Source organism: Saccopteryx bilineata, chromosome 2 (assembly GCF_036850765.1).
Source record: "Saccopteryx bilineata isolate mSacBil1 chromosome 2, mSacBil1_pri_phased_curated, whole genome shotgun sequence".
NCBI classification, from domain to species: domain Eukaryota; kingdom Metazoa; phylum Chordata; class Mammalia; order Chiroptera; family Emballonuridae; genus Saccopteryx; species Saccopteryx bilineata.
Window position 1 is genome coordinate 102,273,480 of NC_089491.1, and position 8,549 is coordinate 102,282,028.

At 50.2% G+C, this 8,549-nt stretch overlaps 1 long non-coding RNA gene across 1 annotated transcript; it reads right to left on the bottom strand.

The window, feature by feature from the left end:
• Window positions 1–2,459: 2,459 nt before the first annotated feature.
• LOC136322900 (uncharacterized) lies at window positions 2,460–5,996 on the bottom strand. The gene is made up of 3 exons (XR_010728877.1): window positions 5,880–5,996; window positions 3,138–3,310; window positions 2,460–2,679 (listed from the first exon to the last, which is right to left on the bottom strand). It is a non-coding gene; the product is annotated as an uncharacterized lncRNA (long non-coding RNA).
• Window positions 5,997–8,549: the final 2,553 nt, after the last annotated feature.

The following is an 8,549-nucleotide window of genomic DNA, read 5'->3' on the forward strand; positions in this document are numbered from 1 at the left end:
CCACCAAAGCACCAGACTTGTGACTGAAGCCATCTTGGACATCCCAGTCCCAGCTGCCAGCAGCCTGTGGCCATGTGAAAAACCCCATGGGAACAGCCAGTAAGTTTGGGTGTGCTTTTTTTATGCAGCAAAAAATAACTAAAAAACATCCACACCAGGCCTATCTGGTCTTCCAACCCCATCATCCCCATCTCAGTCAATCACAATGCTGTCCTCCCTCTCTTTAATTCTTTATCTCCGCCCCCACGCCGACATGACATACATTCCCAAGATAAATCTGCACTGCTGCTGCCTGGCCCAAGACACCGTCATCTCCGCTGAAAGAGTAAGAGCCTCCTCTCCTAGTCTCTCCCTCCCCTACTCAATTCTCCACCCACAGCTAGTGATTTTCTTAAAATTTAAATCATACCTGGTCATTCCTTCTTGAACTTCTTCAATGGTTTTTTTCTTGGCCTTCAATATAAACCAAGACCTTTATGATGGCCTCATGATAAGTCTCCACATGGCGGAGCCACTCCTGGCCCTCCAATCTCACCTTGTTCCACGGACCCCTTCCCTCACGTCCCTCCTTCTACCTCGTCTGTTCCTCTGCTTAGCCTATCCATCCCACTTCTCCTCACATGGCTGCCCTCTCAGGTTCAATGCCCTCCTCAGACAGGTCTCCCCTAACTCCATGCAGCAATAACAAGCCACCATCGTCCATCATTATGACCTGTTCAGTTCTTGGATCTTTATTTCAAAATAGCAAACACTTGAACATTGCTGGGGTTAGAGGCACCCCCCATGTAGTTGAAAATCCACGTATAACCTTTGACTCCCTAAACACTTAACTACACAGTTGTCCCTTGGTGTCCACAGGGAATTAGTTCCTGCCTCACCCCACCCGCACCCCTCTGATATGAAAATTCACAGATGCTCAAGTTCCCTACGGAAAATGGCATAGATCATCGCACACAGTCGGCCCTCTGTATCCACAGACTCCCAACTACGCATCAAAAATAGTACAGATATTTACTGAAAAAAAAAAACTGTGTACAAGTGGACCAGTACAGTTCAAATCCATGTTCTCCAACGGCCTGTTATATATGTTACATTGTTATATTGTTATTTTTGATATTATTTCTTCTAACATATCTTCTTCATGTGTCCTCCCTATGGTCTGTTAGGGAGTCCACCAATGTGTCTACGCAAATAGCAACGGTAGCCCCAGTGTTGGCCTGGTCCCTGGAAACTCAGTGGGCACTCAGCATTTGTTGGATGGAATGCATGGGCCAGAGACCCTACATGGACAAGAACTAAGAAACACTTCGCTCCCTGCTTGGACACCAGGTAGGGGCTTTGGCCTTGGCTCTTATCATACTTGGAAGGCATCACAACAAGCCTCTGAGAAACAGAAGGCAGCCATCTGAGCTTCCGGGAGCAGCAGTGTGAAGAGATATGGCCTGACCTCCAAATCTTCCAACGGCCTCAGTCCTACATCTAGAATTCAATGTCAGAGGCAGGGAGAGGGTCAGCAGACAGGCCAACTGTTTTCTGCCATTTTCATAAAGTACAAATTTAACGCCACCAAGGGGCGTGACAGACTCTTCCCAAATTCAAACGTGCTTGGGTCAGAGAAGTTGACAATTTGCTTACGCCCCGGAGGCCCCGTGCCCTCCCGGGACAGTGATGGAGCGTATGTAGAGAAAGACCTGGATGGCAACGCCTCCAGGAAGTAGGTCTTCTCATGGCATAAGACTTCCTCTTCTGCGAAATAGGTATTTTCCTCACATAAGGCTTCTACGGAAGAGCTGTTTGTGGTCGCTTATTAAAAAACTGGAAAGGAAAAGAAGGTGCATGAGTGTGAGAAGTCTCGGCCTCCACCTCGGCCCGAGCTGTGTGATCCTGGGCTCCAAGCTCCTCGGGTCACCTTTGTCTCAGCTGTGGTGGGGGCGGGAAGAGCACTAGGGACAAAACAAAACTGTTCTCATAGCCTTATTGTGATGAAAAGATCAGATAACTGTGTGAAAAGTCCTCCTTGGAAATGCCGTGCCTGTCATCAGGAGACAATGGGACTGCCCTCTGGCCATGGAGGGGGGTGATAAGGTTCCTGTGCAGACGAGATCTTGCTTTATTACCTGGAGGAGGAGAAGAAGGGGCTTCACAACAAGTGTCTGTCACTTCAGGCCCTTGAAATCCTAACCATGACTTCTGAAGAACTTACTGGTTTCACTGGGTGCAGCATGAACCGCCCTGTTTCTAAACACAGGGCAGGGGAAGAGCTACAGCCCTCAGTGTGGTCTGGTAGCTCACTGCTGGGTGTTTCTGAAGGCTGGATTCTGTAAGATGTCCGTTTCTCTCTGTTGCAGATTCAAAAAAAGAAAGGGACAAGTGTGCTAAAAAAATGTTTTTTAATAAAAAAGACCTCCCCCCCTCCAGCCCTCGTCTGTCAGAGTCACTCAGCACTGATTTGTAGGGCACTTCAGATCTGAAAAGTTCACTTCGTCTGGGAGGCAGCTGCTGGAGATGTACTCCTAGCCCCAGGGACCGGAGACACCGTGAGCGACAGACACTGAACAGCAGCAGCTCAGAGGTCTTAATTTCACAAAGAACTCTGGAGAGCAGGGCAGCAGGGAGGGGTCTATAGAATTCTGGAACTAATATCATGGTGACCCCTTTCCGGCCAGCATCTGCCAGGGCCTGCGGACACAAGAGTTGCATGTCATTTTTGTTTTGTAAGCATGAAGACAGCTGCTTTGGGAGAGAAACAAAACACTCATTAACCTGGATCTGGGCTGATTCCAAATCAATACGGGCTGCAGTATTACCTAGCTCTACATGACCCTATCAGCCTGGCAGGCTTGTTGTCGCGGCCTCAGAGGTAATAGTGAACAATGAAGAGGTTTGCCATTAGCCGATCGATCCCACTCCTGCTTATCCACAGCCTGTCAGAGTCCCCCAGCACCCTCGTCCAGCGCCTGAGCCCAGGACAGACCTGATCATCAGTTCACTGTACCTCAGATGTCACTACCCAACCCTCCCCATCCTTGACCCTGTGTCTGCAAAAATATTTAGTCTCTTTCGACTCTCAGTGTTTGTGGATAACATAAAACTACTGTATGTCTATAGAACCAAGCGTATTTCAGTATAAACAAGACCTTGTTTCCTGAAGGCTCCACGGCAACAGAAATATTTACAGTCCTGCATCTGCTATCATCCACAGCACCGTGGCCTCGGTTTCGGCCCACTCCCTCGGTCAGCGACCCGCTCGTGCAGGAACAGGAGTAGGAGATGTGGCTTTACATCTCTTCTCAAATGGCATCACGGCCTCCTGAACACAGGAAGGATTAATACTAATTACCACGCCGCCTTGAGAATGCGGAGGTACGTCGTCTGCTTGGCCCAGTGTTGCGCTGTTTTGTGACAGATACGTTTTGGGTTACTTGTGCAGACCTGGTTGGAGAGAGTGATTAACAGAAAAACAACAGCAACTAGCACCCAAAGAAAGCCCCCAATCCCCATCCTAGCTGCTCCAACATCTGGAAACCCAAGGACTCTCAAGTCCAGAGTCTGATTTTTTTACTAAGCACAAGCATCAGCCTCAAGTGGAGACTGACCAGGCTTTTCAAAAATTGTGTGTGATCTTGGGCCAGATTTCAAGGCAAGGGAGTTCCAGAAGGATCAGGAGGCCAGAAAGCAAGCCAAGGAGCCATCTGCCTGTCCCTATAACCACTGCAAGTGTCTGTCAAATGAAATGAATTCTTCAAGAGATTAGCCTAGAACAGGAGCTGCAGCTAAACGCATGTCCCTAATACGCCCCTGTAATTCCTTGCAGTGTTAAGCAAAATAGTTTAGCCTGAACGTGTTGACATTCCCCCCCCCGAAAACGCTTCTGTGTCCACTGATGCCCCTCATTTCTGCTCCTTTTCGTTATTTGTGATGTTGGGTAAATTAACAATGATGGTCAATAAAACTTCCCCCTAGGACTTCCATAAATCAAGGGAGAATCTTGGGGGCGTAAATGCTTCAGGTATGAAAAGGCCAAGTGCGTCCTCCCAAGAAGCAGAGATGTTGTGAAGACAGAAGGACTGGTCAGTCTCTGCCCTCGGCCCCCAGGATTGAATCAGAGCTTGCTCTTGTCTTCGGCAGCCTTGCAACATGCTGCCTCTTCCTGCACACTCCTCCCCCCCCTACCCTCAGTGTCCCTCCTGTAAAGGGGCCTACATCCTCTTCCCCGTGTTCCTCTTCTGTTTGCCTATTATAGGGACAGAAAGCTCAAGTCTCAGCTTTCCAATGACAGACCTAACTTAATGCAGTTTCACGTTTTTTCATTAAAGATGAATTGTCACTGTATTTTTTGCAAGCCACACTAAGGGACATTGCATGTATAAACTCTTTTTATTGAATGTCTTATTGTCCTATAAACACAGAGACATGGCTTCTTACAGTCCTCCCTGTAAAGCTACACAGGACACGGCACAGAGCCCTGGTAGCTGGTCAGCTCCGAGCGCCCCAGACTGATCCGGCCGCTCAACAGCTCTGCTGTGAACATCCCAGGAAGCTCTCCAAGTGCAACTGCGGCTTGTGGGAACCACTCGAAGGAAACAGTTCACACATAAAACCAAGCGTGTTTGAATTTTAGAACTTTTCTGAAAATTTTTACATTGTAGAAGCATTGGCCCTACTGTGTCCCCCGAGTTGGAATCAGAGTTGGGGCTGTCATACTGCAAGCACCAGTGCCTCAGGTGGTGTGAGCATGCTGGGCTGGCCATCTTCCTACCTCACGAGCCACCTGGCGTGCTTCTCTAACCACCATTCTTCCTACGTGTGGCCAAGACCTCCCGCCATGTGTCCATCAACCCCCTTTTCCTTGGCACATTGCTAGACTCTAACTCCCAGCCCCTTCAATAGTTAGATACGGCTGCGGGGGATTCTGGAAAACGGAACACTGGCAGAAGCAACTTGTGTTCCTCTCTCAAGCCTGGCACCTCCACAGGGTCCTCAACCCTCCCTCACTCTCCTCCTCTGACTCTTGCGTTCAAAGACTCTGGCCAAGAACCCCAAGGCCCTCAAAGATGGCAGCGCCATCTGGTGAGAGGAGCATGGGTCTCCGGGTGGCTGTGTGGGCGTGTCAACCTTGCCCAGCCCTCAGCGCTCCCTCAGAGGAAAGGGATATGAGCAAGACACCCTTTTGTTGTGGTACACTACTGACCTTCCTGGTTCTTGGTGAAAGCCACCCCTGATGACTGATACATCCTGACCTCTACCTTCACCTGAAGACCCCAGAGGACCTGTGTTGAGTGAATGAAGTCCCCAAGACAGTGAAGAACTAAATGGCCTCTGCCACATTTGTTGGTCCTTGTGGGCAAATGTTATCAATTAAAAGTTTCAAATATCAAGTGTACTTCTTGTAGCTGATTGGGTGGCCAAGACATCCAGGGGCAGCGCCAGCAGGACCCACCCGCACTGAGTCTGCACAGAGACCTGGAGGAGCTGTCAGCCTTAAGCAAGCAGGATAAGGGGTCTGGAAGGATGCCCCCAATTCTGTGCGGGTTCCCCACAGTCTCAGGGAGGTGCGCTGAGGAGGGCTCGATGCACCTGCCGTCTGGTGAGGGCCCCACTCCCAAAACCCTTCCAGGCAGCTCCACGTCAGGAGGGCCTCCTCACAGAGCCTGGCTCAGCCGCTGTGTCAACCTAACTAAGCTTGCTCTAGTTGGCAAAACTCCACTGGCACCAACTCAATGTCCTCGCCTCACCTCCAGCCTAACCTTTAGACAGCAAACTTAGCGAGAGTTTACACAACAGCACACAGGCCTGACTGCGCAGGGAAGAGGGGAAGAGAGCCAGGGTGCTAGCTGTCCCAGCGAACGTGCTGTGACTTGGCATTATGGAAGCGATACCTGGGATAGAACAGGTCGTGTCCATCCAAGAGTAGGACTGACGGAAGTCATTGCAGGGAAGTCTCAAGCATCCATGCGTGCAGGTCATTCTGAGTCCTGGGGCCCTCTTGCCACTGAGAGGAGACTCTACGAACAGACTATTGCAATGAGATGTGACCTAGCATGTTAGGCATGTGTACCTGTGCAATCAGAACAGAGAGAAAAGAGCACACCTACGTCTGCCTGCAGGTGGCCGGGGGAGGATCTCAGGAGGCGAAGCACACGCACTGGTTGTCCTGGAACGCCGAGTCCAGGACACGCTGCGGCCACCTGTGCAGAGCCTGTGCCCATGTCCACTGCTGGAGGAGGGCCCGGGCTCTCTCAGCCTATCCCTGAGGCAAGCCGGGGCTCAGAGCTGACTGTCCATCTGCCTGGGACCAAAGCTCAGACAGTGAAGGGGACAGCAGGGATGCCATGGGTAAGCACTCCACTCCATTCCACATGCCCTCACCTCCCGGAGGGCACAGTTGCCCCTGACGTCCCCAGTGGCTGAGTTTCAGGTGCCTGCAGTGGGACAACCTTGTCCCAACTCCACCAGTGCTGTAAGGACTAACCTCCAAAAAGAAACCCTGCACTCGAGTCCTGCTCTTGGGGACCGGATTGCCCAGCAGGCAATGCCCAAAAGAAGAGCAAGTGTCAGCCACGTCACAGACCCCTGCACACAGTCCCTGAGTGTGGCACAGCAGCCACACAGTTCAAGAACTTGACCCTGCCCTTTTCCTCAGCTGGCTGGTCTTGTCACAAAGACAGTGGGGCGCACCCTGTGGTCCCATCTGGGCATCACAAAAGCCTGTGTCTGGCCCACAACGTGCACAGGAAGGCACAAACAGCTCTGTGTAGGTCGGTCATTATCTCCCAGACTGACAAAGTCCAGGTGTCCATCGACTGGAGCACAGCGGCACATCCGTACACTGGGACACAGTGAGCAATAAAAAGTAACCAACTACCAACCAGAGGTGAGTTAAGGTCAGTTGAGGCCCCGGGCACAGAAGAAAATATTGGACCCTTAGAAAAAAGAGAGAGACAGGGAAAATAAAAATACATGTGAACCGTATTTTTAAATAAATAAAAAATATTATGTACTATTTTTTTTTAATTATTTTTATTTATTTATTCATTTTAGAGGGGAGAGAGAGAGAGAGAGAAGGGGGAAGCTTCAACTCCCATATGTGCCTTGATCGGGCAAGCCCAGGGTTTTTTTTGAACCGGCGACCTCAGTATTCCAGGTCAACGCTTTTATCCACTGAGCCACCACAGGTCAGGCAAAAATATTATGTACTATTAATGTTAAAATTGCACATATGAAACCCAACTTGGTGTCATTAGAAAAAAGGAGAAAGTTGGAGTTTGGCCGGCCCTTCAGAAGTCAAGGCCCAGGGTGCATGCCCAGTGCACCTGCAGTTAAATTTGCCTCTGCTACCAACACACACAACAACCATGTGAAGGAATCACAAAAGCACTACGGGATGAAGCAAGTGTTGCACAGAAGAGTGTGTGCTACACAGGTCCATTCAATGATGTTCTAGAAGAGGCAATAAATAAATGGTGAAAACCAGACAAGTGTTGCCTTTGTGGAGGTGGGGTGGGGACTGACTAGGAAGGGGCCTGAGGGAATGTCTAGGGTGACACAAACATCCCGTATCTTGATAGGGTTGGGATCATCGAATTGTGCTATTAAGACCTGCACATTTTACTGAATGTAAACCTCGCCCCAAAATAGAACAGTGAACAAATATTGAACTCTAGTTAGTGATGCTGAAGTCTCTACTGATGACAGGAACTTCCAGGGCAGTGCATGGAATATGAGATGGACGGAGGAAGGACAGAGGGAACCATGAGCTCTGCGGGTGGGAGACAGGTGTGCACGTGCAACTGTGTCCACTGCCCTGCATGTCTGAAAGTTATCACAGGGAAATGTTGGGGAGTAAAGGAACTGTGGTGCCATCCCGGGATCAGAACACGGCACACAGCAACAGAAGCACTGAAGGGTCTAAAGATGGAGAGACTTGATCACGCTGAGGCTGGGAAAGGTTGATGAGGAGCCGACTGGCATTGTGCAGAACAGTTGAGAACACAGCAAGAAGCAAACTATTGCCAGGCTCCAGGCATACCCTGAATTGAGGAAGGGGGTCACTGAGATGGATATGGCTTCCAGAGACACAGACCGCCTGTGCCAAGTGCCCCAGGAGATAGGAAGCAGGAGTGAGGGTGACTCTGGTTCCTGGTGACTGGTGAGTATGAACCAAGCTTCTGAGTTGTTGACATAATGGCTCTAGGTGTCATATGACAGGTGGCCTGCCCTGGGCCCCCTCACTTCTTAGTGGTTATCCAATGGGAGATAAGAGGGAAGAACACTCAAGAATATAACACCTAATGCTGAGAGTCTAGCAGATGTCTTTTCCTTGTAAGACCCAGGCACGATACCAGGAAGCAGAGCTAGGAAGAGGAGAGCTGTCTCGGTTGCCTGTTGCCCCGAACCCTCCGTCCGGGAGCCCCCTACAGTGCTCCTGACTCCATGAGCAGCATACCTCTTCTCTCTGTCCTCTTTGTGGCGATCTCATGTGGGTGGGACGCTGTCTGTCCTCAGCCAGACACAACTATTTCAGAGGAGTCAGGACACCCCACTAGGCA